Below are 13,708 nucleotides of genomic sequence, written 5' to 3' on the forward strand. Positions count from 1 at the left end.
ATGCCCATCTCAGGGCCACCCTGGCACTGCCTTCCCTCTGGTATCCTGAGATACGGCTGGGGCTTGGCTGGCCCTGCTGGGGTCTGGATAGCAATGACACAGATGGCTCCAACACAGGAGTGAGAAGTTGCTTGACTTGGTTTACTTCTGCTCACCTCTGATGGACAGGAAGACCCTGAGATGGAAGTATGTGTGGAAGTACAGGGCCCTGAGCAGAGGCTCCTGGAGAGGTGGCCAGGCCTGTCACAGGCTCTGGAGGGCAAGCTGCAACGGCAAAGTGGCAGACAACAGCAGTACCAGGAAGAAGCTGGGCTGGCACACAGTGCCCACTTCGGGAATAGGGTTATTGGTCATGGCAGGGGGCTTCTCCTGAGGAGGAACTGAGGAGGGGTTGGGGGCGGGGTTGCCCTGCTGCTTTTCCTTGATCCAGTTGGCAAAGTAGGTGATCCTGACAAAGACGCTGTAGCCAATGGGACTTTGGCAGTCCCAGTTCCAGCTGCTCAACCCCACCACATGCCAGGCACCATTCAAGAAGCAGGACAAGGGTCCCCCAGAGTCTCCCTGAGGAGATAGAGTGCTGAGTTAGTGAGGGTGGGAGCAGGGAGGGATGGGAGAGGCACTCCTGTCTTTCAAGCTCATTGGTCAAGGCAATCAGCGTCTCCTTTGATATGTGAGTGAATGTTAGGACCACTGGAGGCAATGCTCAGAGACCTCATGGGCAGGGACCACATAATCAGAGATCTCAGGGAGGAGTACAGAGAGGAACTAGCCCCAGAGCCCTGTCCAACAGACTGCTGGAACGTGCAAGAACACACGGGGCAGCCCTGAGGAGTAGGGAGGGGACCCAGCTCCTGCCCTGTGCCCAACAGTGGCCAAGCTGCTCACTTCCTTGGGCCACTTACTTCCTCCCCAGGCCTGTGTTTCACCCACATGAAATGCAAAGGTTACACAGAATGGGGGCAGGCGTTCATAATATGCATGTGTGGCCATGGGCCTATATCCATAATCTATCAAGAGCTCTGAAGACCCAACACGGAAGGCACACTGCCGCACGGTTGACCAACTTCTACCCTAGAATGTGTGGACAGCTTATGGAAAAGGCAATCAAGATGTGTGCTTCTCTTCACCAGGTCATGGAGAAAAGCTAACTAGAAGCCAGCCCTGATGGTCTGAATGAAAACTGCAGATATCTGACTTTAGGTGTGTGTCGGGGTGACACCCAGAGGGTGCTGACCTTGCCTGCGTCACTTACTCGGCAGATGCCTTTTCAACGTTGGTGTCTCCGGCACATAGCATGTCTTCCTGCACAGTCACAGCCTGGTCTGGCGGTATGGCTGGGTGAGGAATGTAAAACTTCTCACATCTGTCTTGGTCTATGAGGCTGACCTTGGCTTCCTGCAGGTGGAATGGCGCTGGCAGGAAAACTGCAGGAGGAGACACAGGTGTGAGGGTGGTTGGAGCCACCCCTCCCCACCTGGCACCTGCTTGCCAGTGAGAGGAGCACAAGCAGCACAAGGGCTGGAGAAGGCCTCTCTGAGGATGTGCTTAGCCCAGGGCAGAACAATGAGGGTGTCAGGGTGAAGGGCGGGCTGAGACAAGGCTGGGGACAGAGGTCAGGGTGGCTGCAAAGACGTGGGGGTGGAGAGGGTGAGAAAAAAGAGGTACAAGCATTACAGTCTCAGAGCACTCAGGGTGTGGGGTTTGGGCTTGGATCTGATCATAAGCACTGCTGAAAACAACCACAGCGCTTCCCTGAGCTCCCAGTAACCTCTCAGCCTGTGGAGTGTGCTCAGAGCAGGCAAAGGAAGCGATGGATGCTGGGCGCGCCGCCTGGATTGGCTGTAGTGGTGGCAGAGCTGACTGGTGGTAGGTGGGCTTAGTAGGATGACAGCTGTGACCAGTCAGGTTTAGCAACATGTGACCTTGGAAATTTGATATTGGCTGGCACCCTTGAGGCAAGCTCCCTTCTGGGCAGTGTTTTCTGTGTTGGGCTTCACAGTAATCAGACTCCAGGCTGGATTCAGATGCAAAATCTTGATCAGGGTAAGAGGTAGACAGACAAGGGCTACTGAAGATCATCAGGTCTTTGCCTGTTCTCAGCTGCTCTCTGCCCTACTGGCTTCTCCAGCCCTGACCCAACTGGAGCTGTGACTCTACACTTGGAGCTGCCTTGGACAATCCTCTTGGCCCTGCTTTTTTTTTTTTAAGATTTATTATTATTATTATTTTTATTGAAAAGGCAGATATACTCAGAGGAGAGACAGAGAGGAAGATCCTCCGTCCGATGATTCACTCCCAAAGTGGCTGCAACGGCCAATGCTATGCCGATCCGAAGCCAGGAGCCTCCTCCGAGTTCCGCGCATGGGTGCAGGGTCCCAAAGCCTCGGGCCATCCTCGACCACCCTCCCAGGGCACAGGCAGGGAGCTGGATGGGAAGCAGGGCCACCGGGACTAGAACCGGCGCCCACATGGGATCCCGGACATGCTAGGCGAGGACCCCAACCAGTGCACCACCGCGCCTGGCCCGGCCCTGCTCTTATGCTTAGTGAGGGAGTGTCCCTCTCAGCTGTGCCAGTGACTGGGCAGTGTGACTGACACTGGAGGTTAGGAGCAGGGATGCTAATGCTGGCCCACCCTTCAAGGAACTGCTTCACAATTGGTCACCAAGATCTTCTGCCATCTTTTGAGCTTCCTGATCATGCCAATATCACCTGCTACTCTTGTTTAATCACACTTTAGTTTTCCACCTTCTCAAAATACTACCTTTGTAACATTTCTGCTCCCTCCATCTAGACCACCCTCCCTCTTTGCCTTGCTGTCTACTTCTAACAATTCACCATCCTCAGTGAGCACACCCCACCCACTTATCCAGCAGGAGAATTCATGCACAAAATGATTTTGTTGTCTGGGAGGCAGGCCGGCTGGATGTGAGAGTTGAAATCCACTGGGACATCCAATTGTAGCAGGATGAGGTTATTCCTGAAGCGGTACTTTCTGTTGTAGTCTTCATGGAGGATGACCTTGTGGACTGTCATCTGCTGGCTGAAGTTGGTGGGCTTGCTGAGCTGGTTTTATCCTACAGGATGCGTTAGTCTGGTGGGTTTTGCAACCTGATGGTTGGTTATCCTTGCAGTCCTGGGTTGCCTGCCATTCCCTCACTGTCCACATGCCTACAATCAAGCTCTGCCACCAAGCAAGGTGTCAGTCTCCTAGCTTCCTCAGATTGAGTACATGTCTTGGGAAGGAATATTCCTCCATGCTGTCTCTTCCAGCACGAGCCAGCTCATTGCCACATGAATTTGTGTTGCCCAATAAAAAAAAAATTGGGAGTTCTGAACTGCACTCTTTGTCCTGGAGGAACAAAGATAATCTCTGAGTAAATGCTGAAGCCCCATGAGACCACTGTGCCCCTGTCTCTCTTCCTGCCTTCTTACTTACAATCTGCTCTAAGCTGAAGGTTTTTCAATGCTTGTCTGATCTTAGGAATGATGCTTCACAATGTTTTACACACAGAGAATAATGATCAATATGAAAGCAGGTGGAAAACTTTCCAATAAAAGTACAAAGGAAACTCAAACAATAGGAATATTTATGGAACAATATAGCATCAAGTCATTTGTTATCAATAATAGCAGCGAATGTAAATGATCTAAATTTTCCAGTTTGGTAGATAGAGACTGGCTGAATGAATAAAAAGAAATTAAGACCCACTATTTGCTGCCTGCAAGCACATCTCACCAACAAAGAAACAAACAAAGAGAAAGGATGAAAAGAGTATTTTGTGCTTTCCAAAGCAATACTGGCCAGGTGTAGCCACATTAATCTCAGAGAAAATAGACTTTAGCACAAAATCTTTTAAAAGTGACTTAGAAGAACATTATATAATGATTAAAGCATCAATTCAGAAGGAAGATCTGGTGATAGTAAATGTATGTGTACCAAATTCAAGGGCACCTGACTATTTAAAACAATTGCAAATTGATTAAAAGGAGACAAACACAACAATACAATGACATTTGGGTCCTGGAGATTAGCTCCAGCCAAGTTGGGAGCTCGAGAAGGGTGTGCGGAGCCAGCGAGGAAAAGAAACTTGGACATAGTCAGTTGGTGCCCTTTGTTAACAGCTCAAGAAGCTGTCGTTTTTATTTATTCAGACACATCACAAGCCTATGTGTAAACATTTTGTTGTTGTTATTTTTAACTTCATGACTTAGCTGACATGCACCTATGTTTGATTATTTTATTTTTTAGTTCATTGTTAACCAGGTGCAGTTAAAGATAATTCTGTATGATACTATCATCATTTTTATTCAAAGCAAGCCATTATTCATTTATCAGTAGTAGCCATTTGGCAACTACCAGGACTTCAAGGCTAAGGCATGTGCGGTTACCTACTAATCAGTAATACATTCCTGCTACATTTCTATTTGTACAAATTATTTGTTACTTAATGGGAGAAATGTGCCACAGGAGGAAAAATATGAAGATCTAAGGCAAAAGTTTTAAACATTAAGTCCCCCTAAAACTACAGACTGTACATCACCATAAACAGTCAAACAATAATTTAAAGCATATTTCTGCATTAATAAAAGAACCCTTTAAATCCTCTGGCCAAAAGATATTAAAGCAGCTAAAACAGATTTTCTGTGCTCCACAGAAATTGCAAAGACAGGATAGCTTTTAAGTTCACAGTAACTATTTATTGCCATTGTAGTTTCAGCTCATACTCTCATCACTTTCGTTACTTCTTAGAATAGTTATCAAGCCCTTTCCCAAAAGGCATGCTGCATGTCTAGGTCAGGTTCCAGGACAACAGTTAGGCATATAACACAGTGTTTAGAAACAGCATGGGCTTAATTGTACTCCTGTGTGCATTAATTCTCACAAATTGTTAAAGGCCCACTCACCCAGACATTATCAGTAACATTAACTCCAAAGTTCACATCAGTTGCAAAAACCATCTCATAGGGACAAACAATGCCTGCTAGATTGCAGAATTCATTCACAGGTGCTTGAGTGTCCATGCAAAAGGAGTGAAATTGCGTTTCAGGCGAGCTGTTCTCTTTACACCTCTATGTCATCCACACCCACTGCACAGACCCCAGCCATGGGAGACTACAAAATCCCACTTCCATCAATAGGCAAATCAATGAGACAGAAAATTAACCAGGAAACAACAGAGCTAACCTCGATTATGGACCAAAGTGACTTGATTGGTATCTACAGAACATTTCATCCCACACTTACAGAATACACATTGTTTTCATAAGTACATTGAACTTACTCTAGGATAGGTCATACACCAGGTCATAAAGAAAGTCTCAGTCAAAAACAAAAAGAAAAACAACCTTGAACTCATACCGTGTCTTTTCCTGTACCAACAGAACTAAACTGAAAATCAACAACTCAAAAAATTCTAGAAAATAAGGAAACACATGGAGACTGTATTCTAATAGAAGCTTCAGAATGAACAGTGGCCATAGAAGATTTCAATAACATTTTCGGAAGTGAATGAAGAAGACAACACCATGCATGAAAACTTGTGCGACAAAGCAAAAAAACAGTGTTAAGAGGGGAAGTTGATAGGGCCTGGCGCCATGGCCTAGCGGCTAAAGTCCTTGTCTTGAACACACCTGGGATCCCATGTGGGCGCCGGTTCTAATCCCGGTGGCTCCACTTTCCATTCAGCTCCCTGCCTGTGGCCCGGGAAGGCAGTCAAGGATGGCCCAAAGCTTTGGGACCCTGCACCTGTGCAGGAGACCCGGAAAGGCTCCTGGCTTTGGATCAGCATAGCATCGGCCCTTGCGCTCACTTGGGGAGTGAATCATCGGATGGAAGATCTTCCTCTCTTAATATCCGTCTTTCCAATAAAAATAAATTAAAAAAAAAAAAAGAGAGAAGTTGATAGCAGCTACCGCCTACACCAAGAAGCTAAAATAACTTTATTTTTTCTTAAAGATTTATTTATTTTTATTACAAAGTCAGATATACAGAGAGAAGGAGAGACAGAGAGGAAGATCTTCCATCCAATGATTCACTCCCCAAGTGAGTGCAACGGCCGATGCTATGCCAATCCAAAGCCAGGATCCAGGAACTTCTTCTGGGTATCCCAAGCGGGTGCAAGGTCCCAAAGCTTTGGGCCGTCCTCGACTGCTTTCCGAGGCCACAAGCAGGGAGCTGGATGGGAAGTGGGGCCACCAGGATTAGAACTTGGCACCCATATGGGATCCTGGGGCGTTCAAGGCGAGTACTTTAGCCGCTAGGCTACGCCGCCAGGCCATAAAAGAACTTTAAATAAGTGGTCTGTCTGTGTATCAGAAGGATCTGAAAAACAGCAAACCAAAGCTAAAGCTGGTAGAGAAGAGGAACAATTACATATGAAATCAACAAAACAAAACAAACAAAATACTAAAGATCAATGAAATGAAAATCCGGTTATCTGAAAAATACAAAAAACTAATACATGATAGGCCCAAAAAACCAAGAAAGATGAATAAAACTCAAAGCATTGGCCTGGTGCGGTAGCATAGTAGTTGAAGTCCAAGCCTTGCACGCACCAGGATCCTTTATGGGTGCCGGTTCATATCCTGGCTGACTTGCTTCCCACCCAGCTCCCTGCTTGTGGCCTGGGAAAGCAGTCGAGGGTGGCCCTAAACCTTGGGAACCTGATCATATGTAGGAGACCTGGAAGAGTTCCTGGCTCCTGGCTTCGGATTGGCTCAGCTCCAGCTCCAACCGTCGTGGCTGCTTGAGGAGTGAACCATCTTACGGAAGATCTTCCTTTCTGTCTCTCCTCCTCTCTGTATATCTATCTGCCTTTCCAATAAAAATAAATAAATCTTTTTTTAAAAGCCCCAAACTATTATTTTCAGAGATGAAAAAAGACACCACCGAAGTAAAAGCAATTACGACAAACAGCTATATGCCAACACATGGAAAAGTGGAGAACATATGTTTAAAGTTCTGGACATGTACAATCTACAAAAATGGAGTCATGAGACATAGTAAACTGAAATAGACCAGTAATTGAGATGGGGGATTGATTTAAGAGATAAACACCCTTCCAACAGATAACTCCCAGGACTGGAGTGCTTCACTGCTGAACTCCACAAAACTTTCAAAAAGAACTCTTTCCAATTCTTCTCAAACTATTCAAAAACATCCAGAAGAGATTGCATCTGCCCAGACTCCTTCTATGAGGCCCAGATCAGAATAATCCCCAAATCACAAAAAGATACTACAAACAAAGGAAACTACAGACCAGTCACCAGGATTGAATCAAGATGAAAAAGTGCTCAGCAAAATGCTAGCTACTAAATCCCAACAACAATCAGAAAGATCATTCACTCAGACCAAGTGGGACTTACCCCTATTTTGTGGGGATGATTCCACATATGCACATCAAAAAATGTGACATATCACATGAACAAAGTCAAGAACAAAAGCCACATGATTCTCTTAATAGATGTAGAGAAAGTCTTTGATAAACTACAAAAACTTGAAGCAAATTGGGTGAAGAGGGGATATCCCTTAGCACAATGTACGACACGGGTGGTAAATGTCAGATTCATTTCCGTTAAGATCTGGAATCAAATAAGGATGCCTGATTTCACCACTGCTATCAATATGATCCTCAAAGTTATACCAGAGTCATCAGGCAAGAAAAAGTGCTCAAAGTGTTACAAAATGTCTGGACTACCGAAAATACTTGAAGGAGTCGGTGTGATCCCAGTCAAAATACCAACAACACTCTTCTCAGAACTGGAAGAAAACAAATGATGCTAAAGTTGTTATGGTGGCATGAGAAGCCCCAAATAGCTCAGGCAATCTTTTTTTTAATATTTATTTATTTTTATCACAAAGTCAGATATACAGAGAAGAGACAGAGAGGAAGATCTTCCGTCTGAAGATCACTCCCCAAGTGACTGTATTTGCCAGAGCTGTGCACATTCGATGCCAGGATCCAGGAACTTCTTCCAGGTCTCCTGCACGGATGCAGGGTCCCAAGGCTTTAGGCTGTCCTCAACTGCTTTCGCAGGCCACAAGTAGGGAGCTAGATGGAAAGAGGGGCTGCTGGAATTAGAACCAGCACCCATATGGGATCACAGGAATAAAGGTGAGGACTTTTAGCCACTAGGCTACCATGCTGGGCCCCAAATAGCTCAGGCAATTGTAAACAACAAATACAATGATGGAGGCATCGCCATATCATACTTCAAAGTGTCCTGCTGGGCAGTTAATAATAATAATAGCAATATAATATGATACCATATTATATAATATAATATATAAATATAAATATATAATATATTATATATAAATATATAATGATTTTATATATTATATAGATTATAATGATGTAATAATATATAGTAATACAATATATATAAATATATATTATATACATATTATATATATTATATAAAATCAAAACAGCCTGGTTCTGGCACATGAAGATCAATGGGACAGATTAAAGATCCAGAAAGGAGCTCACACAGCATCACAGGAGGTGGAGACTAATGAGCCAGGAGCTGGGGCTATGGAGACCATGGTGGAAGTCTAACACAAGAACTCAGAGCTGGGCCTGACACAATAGCATAGTGGTTAAAGTTCCTGCCTTGCATGCACTGGGATCCCCTATGGGCGCCGGTTTGTATCCTGGCTGACTTGCTTCCCATCCAGCTTCCTGCTTATGGCCTGGAACTGCATCCACATGGAAGACCCAGAGTAGCTCCTGGCTCCTGGCTTCAGATGGGCTCAGCTCCAGCCGTTGCGGTCGCTTTGGAAGTCAACCATTGGATAGAAGACCTTCCTCTCTGTCTCTCCTCCTCTTTGTATATCTGCCTTTCCAATAAGAACAAATAAGTCTTTAAAAAAAAAAAAAAAAAGAACCCAGAGCTGGAACTCACTGGAGGGAGTAGCACAACTGACTGCAAACAAAAAGCCATGTGCCAACCATAATAAGTAAAAGTGAATTGTAGACTCGTGGGTGACACAGCTTAGAAAGCTGCCCAAAGGAGAAGAATCTGATAACTAGAAGAACAATGATCAAGAGCAAAAAAAGAGACAAAGGCACAATAATATTCTGAAAACTCCACTGCAAAGGAGCAAAACCTTTGCCAACCTCAAAGTTAACCGATGAAGACATCTAGAGAATGGGGGATACAGAATTTAAAACACTTGCTATAAAGTTTCTTATCAACAATGAGAAGCACATAATACAGGAGTTGAAGAAATTTAAGGAACATGTACATGGGAAATGAATCAAACAAAAGCTGATATATCAGAAATGAAGATTACAGTGGAGCAAATTAAAAGTTTAGTGGAGCATCTTCAATAGAATAAATGAAGCAGAAGAAAGAATCTCAGAACTGGAAGATAATTTCTGTCATCAGTGGGAAGCAAACCAAAAGCTGGAAACAGAGCTGTGTCAAGCTAAAAACAGTATTCAGGAATTGAAAGACACTATTAAAAGGCCAAATGTAAGAGTTATGGGAGTCCCCGAGGGTACAGAAAGGGAAGCTGGGAATAAAGATGTATTCAATGGGGCCTGGCACGGTGGCGCAGTGGGTAAGGTCCTCGCCTTGCACGCCCGGCATCCCATATGGGCGCCGGTTCTGTCCCTGGCAGCCCCATTTCCCTTCCAGCTCCCTGCCTGTGGCCCAGGAAAGCAGTCGAGGATGGCCCAGTGCTTTGGGACCCTGCACCCGTGTGGGAGACCCGGAAGAGGCTCCTGGCTTCGGATCGGCATAGCATCGGCCGTTGCGCTCACTTGGGGAGTGAATCATCAGACGGAAGATCTTCCTCTCTGTCTCTCCTCTCTGTATATCCGCCTTTCCAATAAAAAATAATAAAAATAAATCTTTTTTTTTTTTTAAAAAAAGATGTATTCAATGTAATAATAAGGGAAATCTATCTTAATCTAGAGAAAGAATTGGGAACAATATCCAGGAGGGGTACAGATCGCCCCACAGGGTTGACAAAAAGTTATTTTCACCACAACACATGATAATCAAGCTCTCTTAAATGGAACATAAAAAAAAGATCCTTAAATATGCACGTGAAAAAAACCTCAACTGACATATAAAGGAATGCCACTTAAATTCATAGAAGACCTCCCACAGAAAACTCTACAGGCCAGAAGAGAATGGAGTGACATAGTCCAGATTCTAAAAGCAAAAAAAAAAAAAAAAAAAAAAAATCAGTCCAGGATAATGTATCTAGCAAAGTTTTCCTTTGTCCTTGAAAATGAAATAAAACTCTTGCACAGCCAACAAAAGCTCCAAGAATATGCCTCTTCCAAACCTGCCCTAACATATGATACTAAAAGATACTCTCTTGACATAGAAAAGGAATAGCACCTACTAAAACTAAAGGCAAATGTAAAGAACATTCCAGTAAAATAACGACAGAACACTAAATCAATTACAAACCATTGCTAAGATGACAGGAGCAAATGGCCACCCATTCATATTCACCCTGAATGTAAATGACTCAAACTCATCAAACGTCCTATAGATTAGTAGACTGGATTAAAAAAATAAAACGCATCTATTTGTTGCCTGGAGAAGACATATCTCTCATCAACAAAGATAAGTGGAAACTATATCTCATGGATTTTGATGTTTCTTATTTAATTTCATCTCTTCAAAAACACTGTTTTTCTCTTCACTGACTCATACAGTATCATTTTTTTCGTTTCTTCAGTGACACATTAGTCATTCAGTAGCGTGTTATTTAACTTCATGGTGTTTTTTTATTCTTTTCTGTTGTTGATTTTGGTTAGTAGATTTTATTTAAGGGGATGTACAGTACCTGTGTAATGGAGACTATCATATACAGTAGCATGTATTTAACTTCATGGTGTTGTAAATTTCTGGTTTTTTCCTGTTGTTGATTTTGTATTGTGGTTTTTCATTTAAGAGGATGTATAGTAACTGTGTAATGGAGACTATCATATCCAGATGTGAGGATACAGTGCAGTATGCATCTCTACTTCCAGATCAAAAATGGACTCCCAATGAAACTGTTAATTATGTCTTGACAATACTATGCTGGAGTCTTTCTCATTGTCCATGCCTGCAACGATGAGCATAACTGTTTGTGAAGAACTATACTATAGTAATAATATAGGGGAACTTGAGGAGGTGGGAGGAGGAGACTAGGGGAGATGGCAATGGACTTCCCAAGGCCTAGAAGCTGTATCGTAAAATGATAATAATAACAAGAGTAATAATAAGTTAAAAAAGATTATCATATGTAGGAACACCTCTGGGCACTGTGACAACCAAGGACACACTGAGGGTCAAAGACAATGGCCTGTATCCTGGTGGGACACATGGCTATGAGACCGGTTCCCTGTTTGCATGGGTCCTTAGCTCCCTGTGTCCCCAGAGTGGGAAATCTGCCAACTTCCAATAGAGGAGAAAACAATATCAAGCATGTGTGACTTTCAGACATCGAGCTGGTGCCATAAATTTACTCAGCACCCACCCATGCCTGGCACCATGGAATGCAAACTATGGGGGACAGAGAGACATAAGATGCTTGGTGAAACTTCTCATCCAAAAAGGAAAGCAGCAAACATTGATAGCATGACCTGGGGGATACCAGGAGTCCTAGCACTGCCTAGGCTTAAGCTGGAGAGGCACTGGGGAACTGTATCCAGGCACTGGAGCCCAAGTGAGGGACATGTGGACTGGACAGTGGCTCGGGTCCCAGAGACAAAATGACCTCATGTCCATACTTCCCTCCATTTGCCCACAAGAACTCGAGGAGTGCCTGTGCCCAGTGGAAAGCACCTTGGTAGCAGAGGATGAGATTCAGGGAAGAGGGAGCAGGGCCACGGTGGCCTCTGTGGGATTTCAGTCTGCTCATAGCTGGGAATGAGCTGAGTCTCTGTCATTCCAGGATGAAGGATACAGTTGAACACCTACACTGCCCCTTATAAGTTTCTTTCTGACGTCTGGGGCAAACGGTGATGAGAGCTGGCCACTCCTCATATGTGTCCTGGGATCCCTGTGAACCCAGAGTAGGAAGTTTAAAAACCTCCAAAATAAGAAGCCAGCTTTGGGCATGGCTGGGTTTTTGATACCAACATCATTCTATGCATTTATTCAGCATTCACCTATGCTTGCCCTCTGGAATCCAAACCATGTGGGACTGAGAGACACAGATGTTCCTTGAGGCTTCTAAGTCCAATTAGGAAAGCAATGCCCAAGTCCCACTATCTCATTAAACGATGAGGTCATGACCTGGGACCACCAGGAGTCTGAACACGTCCTAGGCTTATTCAGAAAAGTCACTGGCAACTGGATCTAGGCAGGTGAAATCTGAGTGTGGGATCATGAGCTGCATAGTGGCTTGGGACCCAGAGACAAGGAAACCTCATTTCCATACACTCCTCCATTTGCCCCACAAGAGCCTGAAGAGTGTCTGGGCTCAGGTGGGGGTGGGCTGGGAGCAGAGGGTGAGAGAGATCCCAGCAAGAAGGGGCAGGGGCACAATGACTTCCATGGGGCTCTAAGTCTGCTCAGAGCTGGGAATGAGCTGAGTTTCCGTCCCTCCCAGTCCTATACCTGCCACCCTTCTACAACCCCGTACATGTTTATTTCTGGCACCAAGAAATAATGACAGCCTTTGGCTGTCATCTGGCGTTCAGTGGAAAAGACGGCCTGGAGGAAATACTTTCTCTAAGGACACATGTCCAATCTGAAAAGGGAAGAAACTGACAGCCTTGCTTGGGGGCTGAGCACTGGATGTATAAAAGGTAGACGAGGGAGGGTGCAGGCAGGGCACTCCCAGAACTCAGAAGAGCACCCCATCTACAGGTCCGAAGCCCACCTAGAGTACAACCAGTTCAGGAATCCTGCAATTTCATCCAGCTAATGAGAGTCCATAAGGAACAACAAGTGCCATGAGGCAAGGCCTTTCTTCACTCTGCACCTCATTGCCATCTCTTAGAAACACTCCCCTGTGGGCCTCAAGGTTGGGAACAGCACAAGGCAACCCATTTGCAAGGGAGCCAGAAGGCACAAAATGAGTGGCAGGTGTAAGGGCTCATGCTGATGTGTGCTCCCCTGCTCCTGTGTACTGGGCTAAGTCTGTTCTCTGCAGCATTCTTACCAGGTAGCTGTGAACTGATTCCTGTTTTACCAAGAAGGCAAGAGGAGCATGATAGGAGGGTGAGGCTTATCACAGCCTGCTCACTTGAGGCTGAGCCATGGTCTCTGTCAGCACCCCAAAGCTACCCAGTATCTGTATCACACACCAAGCTGGATGTTCCAGTGCCTGGGAGCCTGGCCATTAGCCTATTGCTTTGATCTGGATCCTCCCCTCAGCTTCTAGGAGAACTTGGTCTGCCAGGGTCCTACTGCCAAGTGGGATGGAAGCTGCTGCTCTCCCCCACAGGGACTCACGTGCAGCTCAGTGTGTGTGGCTGCTTCAGAGTGCTCCACAAGAATCTCATAGTAGAATGATGGGTCTCCCCTCTTCTCTCTCTCTCTCTCTCTCTCTCTCTCTCTCTCTCACACACACACACACACACACAGAGAAACACATGGTCACCTTGGCTCTCTCTCTCTCGCTCTTACACACATACACACACCAGAGGTTGCCTTGGCTGGGTCCACCTTACATACTCAGAGAGGGGAGTCCAGCATGGCCAGCGCCCACCTGCCTGGCCCCAATTGCTCAGCCCCAGCTGCTC

The 13,708-nt window shown here is 45.2% G+C and overlaps 1 pseudogene; it reads right to left on the minus strand.

The window, feature by feature from the left end:
* Positions 1–243: 243 nt before the first annotated feature.
* LOC121155701 lies at positions 244–11,497 on the minus strand (annotated as a pseudogene).
* Between the last annotated feature and the right edge of the window lie 2,211 nt (positions 11,498–13,708).

Source organism: Ochotona curzoniae, unplaced genomic scaffold, assembly GCF_017591425.1.
Source record: "Ochotona curzoniae isolate NIBS_2020 unplaced genomic scaffold, NIBS_Ocur_1.0 contig_3037, whole genome shotgun sequence".
Lineage (NCBI taxonomy): Eukaryota > Metazoa > Chordata > Mammalia > Lagomorpha > Ochotonidae > Ochotona > Ochotona curzoniae.